At 49.6% G+C, this 13901-nt stretch overlaps 14 non-coding genes across 14 annotated transcripts; all 14 read right to left on the bottom strand.

The window, feature by feature from the left end:
• Positions 1-817: 817 nt before the first annotated feature.
• On the bottom strand, positions 818-890 carry Trnaa-agc (transfer RNA alanine (anticodon AGC)). The gene has a single exon. It is a non-coding gene; the product is annotated as a tRNA-Ala (tRNA).
• A 1491-nt stretch (positions 891-2381) lies between these two features.
• Positions 2382-2454, bottom strand: Trnaa-agc (transfer RNA alanine (anticodon AGC)). Its single transcript has one exon. It is a non-coding gene; the product is annotated as a tRNA-Ala (tRNA).
• Positions 2455-2867: 413 nt separating this feature from the next.
• On the bottom strand, positions 2868-2940 carry Trnaa-ugc (transfer RNA alanine (anticodon UGC)). The gene has a single exon. It is a non-coding gene; the product is annotated as a tRNA-Ala (tRNA).
• A 1006-nt stretch (positions 2941-3946) lies between these two features.
• Positions 3947-4019, bottom strand: Trnaa-agc (transfer RNA alanine (anticodon AGC)). Its single transcript has one exon. It is a non-coding gene; the product is annotated as a tRNA-Ala (tRNA).
• A 413-nt stretch (positions 4020-4432) lies between these two features.
• Trnaa-ugc (transfer RNA alanine (anticodon UGC)) lies at positions 4433-4505 on the bottom strand. The gene has a single exon. It is a non-coding gene; the product is annotated as a tRNA-Ala (tRNA).
• Positions 4506-5511: 1006 nt separating this feature from the next.
• On the bottom strand, positions 5512-5584 carry Trnaa-agc (transfer RNA alanine (anticodon AGC)). The gene has a single exon. It is a non-coding gene; the product is annotated as a tRNA-Ala (tRNA).
• A 1974-nt stretch (positions 5585-7558) lies between these two features.
• Positions 7559-7631, bottom strand: Trnaa-ugc (transfer RNA alanine (anticodon UGC)). Its single transcript has one exon. It is a non-coding gene; the product is annotated as a tRNA-Ala (tRNA).
• Positions 7632-8637: 1006 nt separating this feature from the next.
• Trnaa-agc (transfer RNA alanine (anticodon AGC)) lies at positions 8638-8710 on the bottom strand. Its single transcript has one exon. It is a non-coding gene; the product is annotated as a tRNA-Ala (tRNA).
• Positions 8711-9123: 413 nt separating this feature from the next.
• Positions 9124-9196, bottom strand: Trnaa-ugc (transfer RNA alanine (anticodon UGC)). Its single transcript has one exon. It is a non-coding gene; the product is annotated as a tRNA-Ala (tRNA).
• Positions 9197-10202: 1006 nt separating this feature from the next.
• Positions 10203-10275, bottom strand: Trnaa-agc (transfer RNA alanine (anticodon AGC)). Its single transcript has one exon. It is a non-coding gene; the product is annotated as a tRNA-Ala (tRNA).
• A 413-nt stretch (positions 10276-10688) lies between these two features.
• On the bottom strand, positions 10689-10761 carry Trnaa-ugc (transfer RNA alanine (anticodon UGC)). The gene has a single exon. It is a non-coding gene; the product is annotated as a tRNA-Ala (tRNA).
• Positions 10762-11767: 1006 nt separating this feature from the next.
• Positions 11768-11840, bottom strand: Trnaa-agc (transfer RNA alanine (anticodon AGC)). The gene has a single exon. It is a non-coding gene; the product is annotated as a tRNA-Ala (tRNA).
• A 413-nt stretch (positions 11841-12253) lies between these two features.
• Trnaa-ugc (transfer RNA alanine (anticodon UGC)) lies at positions 12254-12326 on the bottom strand. The gene has a single exon. It is a non-coding gene; the product is annotated as a tRNA-Ala (tRNA).
• Positions 12327-13332: 1006 nt separating this feature from the next.
• Trnaa-ggc (transfer RNA alanine (anticodon GGC)) lies at positions 13333-13405 on the bottom strand. Its single transcript has one exon. It is a non-coding gene; the product is annotated as a tRNA-Ala (tRNA).
• Positions 13406-13901: the final 496 nt, after the last annotated feature.

Below are 13901 nucleotides of genomic sequence, written 5' to 3'. Positions count from 1 at the left end.
AAATTGAAAGGGGGGTCACAAATTGCTCCGTTTTCACTCCTTGTCGACAATCACACAGCACCTGAGGTAACAAGCACATCTCGAGCCCCATTCTGCACTCCACTGTTCATGCAAACTCAGTGCCTCGCTCTTTGCTACTGTGAACTACTCTTGTCGTCCAACTGCAAAACACTGGGCCACAACAAGTTTCCACGTCTCCATTGCACTGCGCAAACTACGAAACGCTCCCCAAACATGGCACTCGCCCATGCAGCCGACTTTTACGACTTTACACGACGCTCACGCTAGTGACAGCCTCATTTATAGTTCGACGTCGCCCCAAAGCGAATGAGCACATTTCGCCTACGGCTTAGGCCGCCCTCCTAGTGTGGCTGCTCGGTGTCTGCAGGCAGCGAGGGGCTGCAAGCTTCCTGCGTTCGCACCTATGTCACCTGTGCTTGCTTGTCAGAGACAGACTATCGCAAAGCATACAAATCACTCCATGAATTGATTGCTACGGCATCTGTTATCAGAAGTCACAACTAGCAACACCAGTAGCAGCCGACTGCACGCAAAGAATAGGAATGTGCAGTGGGATTTACGTGAACCCGGCGTAAGGCAAATCTTTCCGACGTAGGCTTAAGAATCTTATGGGAACACTTGTACTGTTTGTAAATTAAGTGTAGGAGTTGGAGGAGGGTGCTTCCTGCGCACGAATAACAGCACGCTTGCCAATTGTGGATGCTAATCGTTCTCTTGTATCTGCCTAGACACATCTGCTGGCTGTGAATTACTCCACTTGCATGGCAAGGTGCGCATGTAGGTGTGTTAAAAATTTTGGAGGCGCTGGGTATCGATCCCAGTACCTCTCGCATGCTAAGCGAGCGCTCTACCATCTGAGCTACGCCCCCTCCATGATAAATTGTGCTACATACAGCAATATCAATGTCACAGACGCTTGCACTCCCATTATTCCGCAGACAAACACTACTCTCTATGTATCTGTGAGGGTGTCTTTCAGGTTTCGTGCATTCTGTATTGAATCGTAGTTGGCCACAATGGAAGTGGCACGCATCACGTCGAAAATAGAATTCGGACACCGCTCTGAGTAAGACGAACGTGTTGTCCACTCTCTAGACTTCAATGACGTTAAGCCGTGATACCTAAGACAGACCTGCACTCGATGACAGCCGGTCCCCACACATACATCTTGCTCTCCTTACGTCAGTATGCATCATACAAGTCTGTGACGCTGGCTTTGCAACATATTGCATGCTTTTAGGTTCGCCGCGATCAACACTTGGCATCCACTGACCACAAAACATGGAGGCGACGATGCTTGAACCCGGGACCTTTCACATGCAAAGCAAACGCTCTACCAACTGAGCTACGCCCCCATCCGCGACCAAACTGCACTATTCTCCATTCCATGAAACTCTGATGTGCACGGACACGATGCTTGGTTGGTTTGTAGCGCTGAAGGGACCAGAGTACAAAGGCGCGGACACGTTCATATACACAAGAGTTCCAAGTAGTTTCGATGCTCTGGTATTACGAATGCAAATTCCGTCTGTTTTTAACGTCTTAAATTGAAAGGGGGGTCACAAATTGCTCCGTTTTCACTCCTTGTCGACAATCACACAGCACCTGAGGTAACAAGCACATCTCGAGCCCCATTCTGCACTCCACTGTTCATGCAAACTCAGTGCCTCGCTCTTTGCTACTGTGAACCACTCTTGTCGTCCAACTGCAAAACACTTGGCCACAACAAGTTTCCACGTCTCCATTGCACTGCGCAAACTACGAAACGCTCCCCAAACATGGCACTCGCCCATGCAGCCGACTTTTACGACTTCACGCAACGCTCACGCTAGTGACAGCCTCATTTATAGTTCGACGTCGCCCCAAAGCGAATGAGCACATTTCGCCTACGGCTTAGGCCGCCCTCCTAGTGTGGCTGCTCGGTGTCTGCAGGCAGCGAGGGGCTGCAAGCTTCCTGCGTTCGCACCTATGTCACCTGTGCTTGCTCGTCAGAGCAGACTATCGCAAAACATACAAATCACTCCATGAATTGATTGCTACGGCATCTGTTATCAGAAGTCACAACTAGCAACACCAGTAGCAGCCGACTGCACACAAAGAATAGGAATGTGCAGTGGGATTTACGTGAACCCGGCGTAAGGCAGATCTTTCCGACGTAGGCTTAAGAATGTTATGGGAACACTTGTACTGTTTGTAAATTAAGTGTAGGAGTTGGAGGAGGGTGCTTCCTGCGCACGAATAACAGCACGCTTGCCAATTGTGGATGCTAATCGTTCTCTTGTATCCGCCTAGACACATCTGCTGGCTGTGAATTACTCCACTTGCATGGCAAGGTGCGCATGTATGTGTGTTAAAAATTCTGGAGGCGCTGGGTATCGATGCCAGTACCTCTCGCATGCTAAGCGAGCGCTCTACCATCTGAGCTACGCCCCCTCCATGATAAATTGTGCTACATACAGCAATATCAATGTCACAGACGCTTGCACTCCCATTATTCCGCAGACAAACACTACTCTCTATGTATCTGTGAGGGTGTCTTTCAGGTTTCGTGCATTCTGTATTGAATCGTAGTTGGCCACAATGGAAGTGGCACGCATCACGTCGAAAATAGAATTCGGACACCGCGCTGAGTAAGACGAACGTGTTGTCCACTCTCTAGACTTCAATGACGTTAAGCCGTGATACCTAAGACAGACCTGCACTCGATGACAGCCGGTCCCCACACATACATCTTGCTCTCCTTACGTCAGTATGCATCATACAAGTCTGTGACGCTGGCTTTGCAACATCTTGCATGCTTTTAGGTTCGCCGCGATCAACACTTGGCATCCACTGACCACAAAACATGGAGGCGCCGGGGCTTGAACCCGGGACCTTTCACATGCAAAGCGAACGCTCTACCAACTGAGCTACGCCCCCATCCGCGACCAAACTGCGCTATTCTCCATTCCTTGAGACTCTGATGTGCATTGACACGATGCTTGGTTGGTTTGTAGCGCTGAAGGGACCAAAGTACAAAGGCGCGGACACGTTCATATACACAAGAGTTCCAAGTAGTTTCGATGCTCTGGTATTACGAATGCAAATTCCGTCTGTTTTTAACGTCTTAAATTGAAAGGGGGGTCACAAATTGCTCCGTTTTCACTCCTTGTCGACAATCACACAGCACCTGAGGTAACAAGCACATCTCGAGCCCCATTCTGTACTCCACTGTTCATGCAAACTCAGTGCCTCGCTCTTTGCTACTGTGAACCACTCTTGGCGTCCAACTGCAAAACACTGGGCCACAACAAGTTTCCACGTCTCCATTGCACTGCGCAAACTACGAAACGCTCCCCAAACATGGCACTCGCCCATGCAGCCCACTTTTACGACTTCACGCAACGCTCACGCTAGTGACAGCCTCATTTATAGTTCGACGTCGCCCCAAAGCGAATGAGCACATTTCGCCTACGGCTTAGGCCGCCCTCCTAGTGTGGCTGCTCGGTGTCTGCAGGCAGCGAGGGGCTGCAAGCTTCCTGCGTTCGCACCTATGTCACCTGTGCTTGCTTGTCAGAGACAGACTATCGCAAAACATACAAATCACTCCATGAATTGATTGCTACGGCATCTGTCATCAGAAGTCACAACTAGCAACACCAGTAGCAGCCGACTGCACGCAAAGAATAGGAATGTGCAGTGGGATTTACGTGAACCCGGCGTAAGGCAGATCTTTTCGACGTAGGCTTAAGAATCTTATGGGAACACTTGTACTGTTTGTAAATTAAGTGTAGGAGTTGGAGGAGGGTGCTTCCTGCGCACGAATAACAGCACGCTTGCCAATTGTGGATGCTAATCGTTCTCTTGTATCTGCCTAGACACATCTGCTGGCTGTGAATTACTCCACTTGCATGGCAAGGTGTGCATGTAGGTGTGTTAAATATTCTGGAGGCGCTGGGTATCGATCCCAGTACCTCTCGCATGCTAAGCGAGCGCTCTACCATCTGAGCTACGCCCCCTCCATGATAAGTTGTGCTAGATACAGCAATATCAATGTCACAGACGCTTGCACTCCCATTATTCCGCAGACAAACACTACTCTCTACGTATCTGTGAGGGTGTCTTTCAGGTTTCGTGCATTCTGTATTGAATCGTAGTTGGCCACAATGGAAGTGGCACGCATCACGTCGAAAATAGAATTCGGACACCGCTCTGAGTAAGACGAACGTGTTGTCCACTCTCTAGACTTCAATGACGTTAAGCCGTGATACCTAAGACAGACCTGCACTCGATGACAGCCGGTCCCCACACATACATCTTGCTCTCCTTACGTCAGTATGCATCATACAAGTCTGTGACGCTGGCTTTGCAACATCTTGCGTACCTTTAGGTTCGCCGCGATCAACACTTGGCATCCACTGACCACAAAACATGGTGGCGCCGGGGCTTGAACCCGGGACCTTTCACATGCAAAGCGAACGCTCTACCAACTGAGCTACGCCCCCATCCGCGACTAAATTGCGCTATTCTCCTTTCCTTGAGACTCTGATGTGCACGGACACGATGCTTGGTTGGTTTGTAGCGCTGAAGGGACCAAAGTACAAAGGCGCGGACACGTTCATATACACAAGAGTTCCAAGTAGTTTCGATGCTCTGGTATTACGAATGCAAATTCCGTCTGTTTTTAACGTCTTAAATTGAAAGGGGGGTCACAAATTGCTCCGTTTTCACTCCTTGTCGACAATCACACAGCACCTGAGGTAACAAGCACATCTCGAGCCCCATTCTGCACTCCACTGTTCATGCAAACTCAGTGCCTCGCTCTTTGCTACTGTGTACCACTCTTGTCGTCCAACTGCAAAACACTGGGCCACAACAAGTTTCCACGTCTCCATTGCACTGCGCAAACTACGAAACGCTCCCCAAACATGGCACTCGCCCATGCAGCCGACTTTTACGACTTTACACGACGCTCACGCTAGTGACAGCCTCATTTATAGTTCGACGTCGCCCCAAAGCGAATGAGCACATTTCGCCTACGGCTTAGGCCGCCCTCCTAGTGTGGCTGCTCGGTGTCTGCAGGCAGCGAGGGGCTGCAAGCTTCCTGCGTTCGCACCTATGTCACCTGTGCTTGCTTGTCAGAGACAGACTATCGCAAAACATACAACGCACTCCATTAATTGATTGCTACGGCATCTGTTATCAGAAGTCACAACTAGCAACACCAGTAGCAGCCGACTGCACGCAAAGAATAGGAATGTGCAGTGGGTTTTACGTGAACCCGGCGTAAGGCAGATCTTTCCGACGTAGGCTTAAGAATGTTATGGGAACACTTGTACTGTTTGTAAATTAAGTGTAGGAGTTGGAGGAGGGTGCTTCCTGCGCACGAATAACAGCACGCTTGCCAATTGTGGATGCTAATCGTTCTCTTGTATCTGCCTAGACACATCTGCTGGCTGTGAATTACTCCACTTGCATGGCAAGGTGCGCATGTAGGTGTGTTAAAAATTCTGGAGGCGCTGGGTATCGATGCCAGTACCTCTCGCATGCTAAGCGAGCGCTCTACCATCTGAGCTACGCCCCCTCCATGATAAATTGTGCTACATACAGCAATATCAATGTCACAGACGCTTGCACTCCCATTATTCCGCAGACAAACACTACTCTCTATGTATCTGTGAGGGTGTCTCAGGTTTCGTGCATTCTGTATTGAATCGTAGTTGGCCACAATGGAAGTGGCACGCATCACGTCGAAAATAGAATTCGGACACCGCTCTGAGTAAGACGAACGTGTTGTCCACTCTCTAGACTTCAATGACGTTAAGCCGTGATACCTAAGACAGACCTGCACTCGATGACATCCGGTCCCCACACATACATCTTGCTCTCCTTACGTCAGTATGCATCATACAAGTCTGTGACGCTGGCTTTGCAACATCTTGCATGCTTTTAGGTTCGCCGCGATCAACACTTGGCATCCACTGACCACAAAACATGGAGGCGACGATGCTTGAACCCGGGACCTTTCACATGCAAAGCAAACGCTCTACCAACTGAGCTACGCCCCCATCCGCGACCAAACTGCACTATTCTCCATTCCTTGAAACTCTGATGTGCACGGACACGATGCTTGGTTGGTTTGTAGCGCTGAAGGGACCAGAGTACAAAGGCGCGGACACGTTCATATACACAAGAGTTCCAAGTAGTTTCGATGCTCTGGTATTACGAATGCAAATTCCGTCTGTTTTTAACGTCTTAAATTGAAAGGGGGGTCACAAATTGCTCCGTTTTCACTCCTTGTCGACAATCACACAGCACCTCAGGTAACAAGCACATCTCGAGCCCCATTCTGCACTCCACTGTTCATGCAAACTCAGTGCCTCGCTCTTTGCTACTGTGTACCACTCTTGTCGTCCAACTGCAAAACACTGGGCCACAACAAGTTTCCACGTCTCCATTGCACTGCGCAAACTACGAAACGCTCCCCAAACATGGCACTCGCCAATGCAGCCGACTTTTACGACTTTACACGACGCTCACGCTAGTGACAGCCTCATTTATAGTTCGACGTCGCCCCAAAGCGAATGAGCACATTTCGCCTACGGCTTAGGCCGCCCTCCTAGTGTGGCTGCTTGGTGTCTGCAGGCAGCGAGGGGCTGCAAGCTTCCTGCGTTCGCACCTATGTCACCTGTGCTTGCTTGTCAGAGACAGACTATCGCAAAACATACAAATCACTCCATGAATTGATTGCTACGGCATCTGTTATCAGAAGTCACAACTAGCAACACCAGTAGCAGCCGACTGCACGCAAAGAATAGGAATGTGCAGTGGGATTTACGTGAACCCGGCGTAAGGCAGATCTTTCCGACGTAGGCTTAAGAATCTTATGGGAACACTTGTACTGTTTGTAAATTAAGTGTAGGAGTTGGAGGAGGGTGCTTCCTGCGCACGAATAACAGCACGCTTGCCAATTGTGGATGCTAATCGTTCTCTTGTATCTGCCTAGACACATCTGCTGGCTGTGAATTACTCCACTTGCATGGCAAGGTGCGCATGTAGGTGTGTTAAAAATTTTGGATGCGCTGGGTATCGATCCCAGTACCTCTCGCATGCTAAACGAGCGCTCTACCATCTGAGCTACGCCCCCTCCATGATAAATTGTGCTACATACAGCAATATCAATGTCACAGACGCTTGCACTCCCATTATTCCGCAGACAAACACTACTCTCTATGTATCTGTGAGGGTGTCTCAGGTTTCGTGCATTCTGTATTGAATCGTAGTTGGCCACAATGGAAGTGGCACGCATCACGTCGAAAATAGAATTCGGACACCGCTCTGAGTAAGACGAACGTGTTGTCCACTCTCTAGACTTCAATGACGTTAAGCCGTGATACCTAAGACAGACCTGCACTCGATGACAGCCGGTCCCCACACATACATCTTGCTCTCCTTACGTCAGTATGCATCATACAAGTCTGTGACGCTGGCTTTGCAACATCTTGCGTGCTTTTAGGTTCGCCGCGATCAACACTTGGCATCCACTGACCACAAAACATGGAGGCGCCGGGGCTTGTACCCGGGACCTTTCACATGCAAAGCGAACGCTCTACCAACTGAGCTACGCCCCCATCCGCGGCCAAACTGCGCTATTCTCCATTCCCTGAGACTCTGATGTGCACGGACACGATGCTTGGTTGGTTTGTAGCGCTGAAGGGACCAGAGTACAAAGGCGCGGACACGTTCATATACACAAGAGTTCCAAGTAGTTTCGATGCTCTGGTATTACGAATGCAAATTCCGTCTGTTTTTAACGTCTTAAATTGAAAGGGGGGTCACAAATTGCTCCGTTTTCACTCCTTGTCGACAATCACACAGCACCTGAGGTAACAAGCACATCTCGAGCCCCATTCTGCACTCCACTGTTCATGCAAACTCAGTGCCTCGCTCTTTGCTACTGTGTACCACTCTTGTCGTCCAACTGCAAAACACTGGGCCACAACAAGTTTCCACGTCTCCATTGCACTGCGCAAACTACGAAACGCTCCCCAAACATGGCACTCGCCCATGCAGCCGACTTTTACGACTTTACACGACGCTCACGCTAGTGACAGCCTCATTTATAGTTCGACGTCGCCCCAAAGCGAATGAGCACATTTCGCCTACGGCTTAGGCTGCCCTCCTAGTGTGGCTGCTCGGTGTCTGCAAGCAGCGAGGGGCTGCAAGCTTCCTGCGTTCGCACCTATGTCACCTGTGCTTGCTTGTCAGAGACAGACTATCGCAAAACATACAACGCACTCCATGAATTGATTGCTACGGCATCTGTTATCAGAAGTCACAACTAGCAACACCAGTAGCAGCCGACTGCACGCAAAGAATAGGAATGTGCAGTGGGATTTACGTGAACCCGGCGTAAGGCAGATCTTTCCGACGTAGGCTTAAGAATCTTATGGGAACACTTGTACTGTTTGTAAATTAAGTGTAGGAGTTGGAGGAGGGTGCTTCCTGCGCACGAATAACAGCACGCTTGCCAATTGTGGATGCTAATCGTTCTCTTGTATCTGCCTAGACACATCTGCTGGCTGTGAATTACTCCACTTGCATGGCAAGGTGCGCATGTAGGTGTGTTAAAAATTCTGGAGGCGCTGGGTATCGATGCCAGTACCTCTCGCATGCTAAGCGAGCGCTCTACCATCTGAGCTACGCCCCCTCCATGATAAATTGTGCTACATACAGCAATATCAATGTCACAGACGCTTGCACTCCCATTATTCCGCAGACAAACACTACTCTCTATGTATCTGTGAGGGTGTCTTTCAGGTTTCGTGCATTCTGTATTGAATCGTAGTTGGCCACAATGGAAGTGGCACGCATCACGTCGAAAATAGAATTCGGACACCGCTCTGAGTAAGACGAACGTGTTGTCCACTCTCTAGACTTCAATGACGTTAAGCCGTGATACCTAAGACAGACCTGCACTCGATGACAGCCGGTCCCCACACATACATCTTGCTCTCCTTACGTCAGTATGCATCATACAAGTCTGTGACGCTGGCTTTGCAACATCTTGCGTGCTTTTAGGTTCGCCGCGATCAACACTTGGCATCCACTGACCACAAAACATGGAGGCGCCGGGGCTTGAACCCGGGACCTTTCACATGCAAAGCGAACGCTCTACCAACTGAACTACGCCCCCATACGCGACCAAACTGCGCTATTCTCCATTCCTTGAGACTCTGATGTGCACGGACACGATGCTTGGTTGGTTTGTAGCGCTGAAGGGACCAGAGTACAAAGGCGCGGACACGTTCATATACACAAGAGTTCCAAGTAGTTTCGATGCTCTGGTATTACGAATGCAAATTCCGTCTGTTTTTAACGTCTTAAATTGAAAGGGGGGTCACAAATTGCTCCGTTTTCACTCCTTGTCGACAATCACACAGCACCTGAGGTAACAAGCACATCTCGAGCCCCATTCTGCACTCCACTGTTCATGCAAACTCAGTGCCTCGCTCTTTGCTACTGTGTACCACTCTTGTCGTCCAACTGCAAAACACCGGGCCACAACAAGTTTCCACGTCTCCATTGCACTGCGCAAACTACGAAACGCTCCCCAAACATGGCACTCGCCCATGCAGCCGACTTTTACGACTTTACACGACGCTCACGCTAGTGACAGCCTCATTTATAGTTCGACGTCGCCCCAAAGCGAATGAGCACATTTCGCCTACGGCTTAGGCCGCCCTCCTAGTGTGGCTGCTCGGTGTCTGCAGGCAGCGAGGTGCTGCAAGCTTCCTGCGTTCGCACCTATGTCACCTGTGCTTGCTTGTCAGAGACAGACTATCGCAAAACATACAAATCACTCCATGAATTGATTGCTACGGCATCTGTTATCAGAAGTCACAACTAGCAACACCAGTAGCAGCCGACTGCACGCAAAGAATAGGAATGTGCAGTGGGATTTACGTGATCCCGGTGTAAGGCAGATCATTCCGACGTAGGCTTAAGAATCTTATGGGAACACTTGTACTGTTTGTAAATTAAGTGTAGGAGTTGGAGGAGGGTGCTTCCTGCGCACGAATAACAGCACGCTTGCCAATTGTGGATGCTAATCGTTCTCTTGTATCTGCCTAGACACATCTGCTGGCTGTGAATTACTCCACTTGCATGGCAAGGTGCGCATGTAGGTGTGTTAAAAATTCTGGAGGCGCTGGGTATCGATGCCAGTACCTCTCGCATGCTAAGCGAGCGCTCTACCATCTGAGCTACGCCCCCTCCATGATAAATTGTGCTACATACAGCAATATCAATGTCACAGACGCTTGCACTCCCATTATTCCGCAGACAAACACTACTCTCTATGTATCTGTGAGGGTGTCTTTCAGGTTTCGTGCATTCTGTATTGAATCGTAGTTGGCCACAATGGAAGTGGCACGCATCACGTCGAAAATAGAATTCGGACACCGCTCTGAGTAAGACGAACGTGTTGTCCACTCTCTAGACTTCAATGACGTTAAGCCGTGATACCTAAGACAGACCTGCACTCGATGACAGCCGGTCCCCACACATACATCTTGCTCTCCTTACGTCAGTATGCATCATACAAGTCTGTGACGCTGGCTTTGCAACATCTTGCGTGCTTTTAGGTTCGCCGCGATCAACACTTGGCATCCACTGACCACAAAACATGGAGGCGCCGGGGCTTGAACCCGGGACCTTTCACATGCAAAGCGAACGCTCTATCAACTGAACTACGCCCCCATACGCGACCAAACTGCGCTATTCTCCATTCCTTGAGACTCTGATGTGCACGGACACGATGCTTGGTTGGTTTGTAGCGCTGAAGGGACCAGAGTACAAAGGCGCGGACACGTTCATATACACAAGAGTTCCAAGTAGTTTCGATGCTCTGGTATTACGAATGCAAATTCCGTCTGTTTTTAACGTCTTAAATTGAAAGGGGGGTCACAAATTGCTCCGTTTTCACTCCTTGTCGACAATCACACAGCACCTGAGGTAACAAGCACATCTCGAGCCCCATTCTGCACTCCACTGTTCATGCAAACTCAGTGCCTCGCTCTTTGCTACTGTGTACCACTCTTGTCGTCCAACTGCAAAACACCGGGCCACAACAAGTTTCCACGTCTCCATTGCACTGCGCAAACTACGAAACGCTCCCCAAACATGGCACTCGCCCATGCAGCCGACTTTTACGACTTTACACGACGCTCACGCTAGTGACAGCCTCATTTATAGTTCGACGTCGCCCCAAAGCGAATGAGCACATTTCGCCTACGGCTTAGGCCGCCCTCCTAGTGTGGCTGCTCGGTGTCTGCAGGCAGCGAGGTGCTGCAAGCTTCCTGCGTTCGCACCTATGTCACCTGTGCTTGCTTGTCAGAGACAGACTATCGCAAAACATACAAATCACTCCATGAATTGATTGCTACGGCATCTGTTATCAGAAGTCACAACTAGCAACACCAGTAGCAGCCGACTGCACGCAAAGAATAGGAATGTGCAGTGGGATTTACGTGATCCCGGTGTAAGGCAGATCATTCCGACGTAGGCTTAAGAATCTTATGGGAACACTTGTACTGTTTGTAAATTAAGTGTAGGAGTTGGAGGAGGGTGCTTCCTGCGCACGAATAACAGCACGCTTGCCAATTGTGGATGCTAATCGTTCTCTTGTATCTGCCTAGACACATCTGCTGGCTGTGAATTACTCCACTTGCATGGCAAGGTGCGCATGTAGGTGTGTTAAAAATTCTGGAGGCGCTGGGTATCGATGCCAGTACCTCTCGCATGCTAAGCGAGCGCTCTACCATCTGAGCTACGCCCCCTCCATGATAAATTGTGCTACATACAGCAATATCAATGTCACAGACGCTTGCACTCCCATTATTCCGCAGACAAACACTACTCTCTATGTATCTGTGAGGGTGTCTTTCAGGTTTCGTGCATTCTGTATTGAATCGTAGTTGGCCACAATGGAAGTGGCACGCATCACGTCGAAAATAGAATTCGGACACCGCTCTGAGTAAGACGAACGTGTTGTCCACTCTCTAGACTTCAATGACGTTAAGCCGTGATACCTAAGACAGACCTGCATTCGATGACAGCCGGTCCCCACACATATATCTTGCTCTCCTTACGTCAGTATGCATCATACAAGTCTGTGACGCTGGCTTTGCAACATCTTGCGTGCTTTTAGGTTCGCCGCGATCAACACTTGGCATCCACTGACCACAAAACATGGAGGCGCCGGGGCTTAGACCCGGGACTTTTCACATGCAAAGCGAACGCTCTACCAACTGAGCAACGCCCCCATCCGCGTCCAAACTGCGCTATTCTCCATTCCTTGAGACTCTGATGTGCACGGACACGATGCTTGGTTGGTTTGTAGCGCTGAAGGGACCAGAGTACAAAGGCGCGGACACGTTCATATACACAAGAGTTCCAAGTAGTTTCGATGCTCTGGTATTACGAATGCAAATTCCGTCTGTTTTTAACGTCTTAAATTGAAAGGGGGGTCTCAAATTGCTCCGTTTTCACTCCTTGTCGACAATCACACAGCACCTGAGGTAACAAGCACATCTCGAGCCCCATTCTGCACTCCACTGTTCATGCAAACTCAGTGCCTCGCTCTTTGCTACTGTGTACCACTCTTGTCGTCCAACTGCAAAACACTGGGCCACAACAAGTTTCCACGTCTCCATTGCACTGCGCAAACTACGAAACGCTCCCCAAACATGGCACTCGCCAATGCAGCCGACTTTTACGACTTTACACGACGCTCACGCTAGTGACAGCCTCATTTATAGTTCGACGTCGCCCCAAAGCGAATGAGCACATTTCGCCTACGGCTTAGGCCGCCCTCCTAGTGTGGCTGCTCGGTGTCTGCAGGCAGCGAGGGGCTGCAAGCTTCCTGCGTTCGCACCTATGTCACCTGTGCTTGCTTGTCAGAGACAGACTATCGCAAAACATACAAATCACTCCATGAATTGATTGCTACGGCATCTGTTATCAGAAGTCACAACTAGCAACACCAGTAGCAGCCGACTGCACGCAAAGAATAGGAATGTGCAGTGGGATTTACGTGAACCCGGCGTAAGGCAGATCTTTCCGACGTAGGCTTAAGAATCTTATGGGAACACTTGTACTGTTTGTAAATTAAGTGTAGGAGTTGGAGGAGGGTGCTTCCTGCGCACGAATAACAGCACGCTTGCCAATTGTGGATGCTAATCGTTCTCTTGTATCTGCCTAGACACATCTGCTGGCTGTGAATTACTCCACTTGCATGGCAAGGTGCGCATGTAGGTGTGTTAAAAATTCTGGAGGCGCTGGGTATCGATCCCAGTACCTCTCGCATGCCAAGCGAGCGCTCTACCATCTGAGCTACGCCCCCTCCATGATAAATTGTGCTACATACAGCAATATCAATGTCACAGACGCTTGCACTCCCATTATTCCGCAGACAAACACTACTCTCTATGTATCTGTGAGGGTGTCTTTCAGGTTTCGTGCATTCTGTATTGAATCGTAGTTGGCCACAATGGAAGTGGCACGCATCACGTCGAAAATAGAATTCGGACACCGCTCTGAGTAAGACGAACGTGTTGTCCACTCTCTAGACTTCAATGACGTTAAGCCGTGATACCTAAGACAGACCTGCACTCGATGACAGCCGGTCCCCACACATACATCTTGCTCTCCTTACGTCAGTATGCATCATACAAGTCTGTGACGCTGGCTTTGCAACATCTTGCGTGCTTTTAGGTTCGCCGCGATCAACACTTGGCATCCACTGACCACAAAACATGGAGGCGCCGGGGCTTGAACCCGGGACCTATCACATGCAAAGCGAACGCTCTACCAACTTTTTTTTTTTTATTTTTCTTTGT

This window comes from Schistocerca gregaria, chromosome 6 (assembly GCF_023897955.1).
Source record: "Schistocerca gregaria isolate iqSchGreg1 chromosome 6, iqSchGreg1.2, whole genome shotgun sequence".
Classification (NCBI taxonomy): Eukaryota; Metazoa; Arthropoda; class Insecta; order Orthoptera; family Acrididae; genus Schistocerca; species Schistocerca gregaria.
This window is presented reverse-complemented; position numbering and strand designations above follow the sequence as displayed.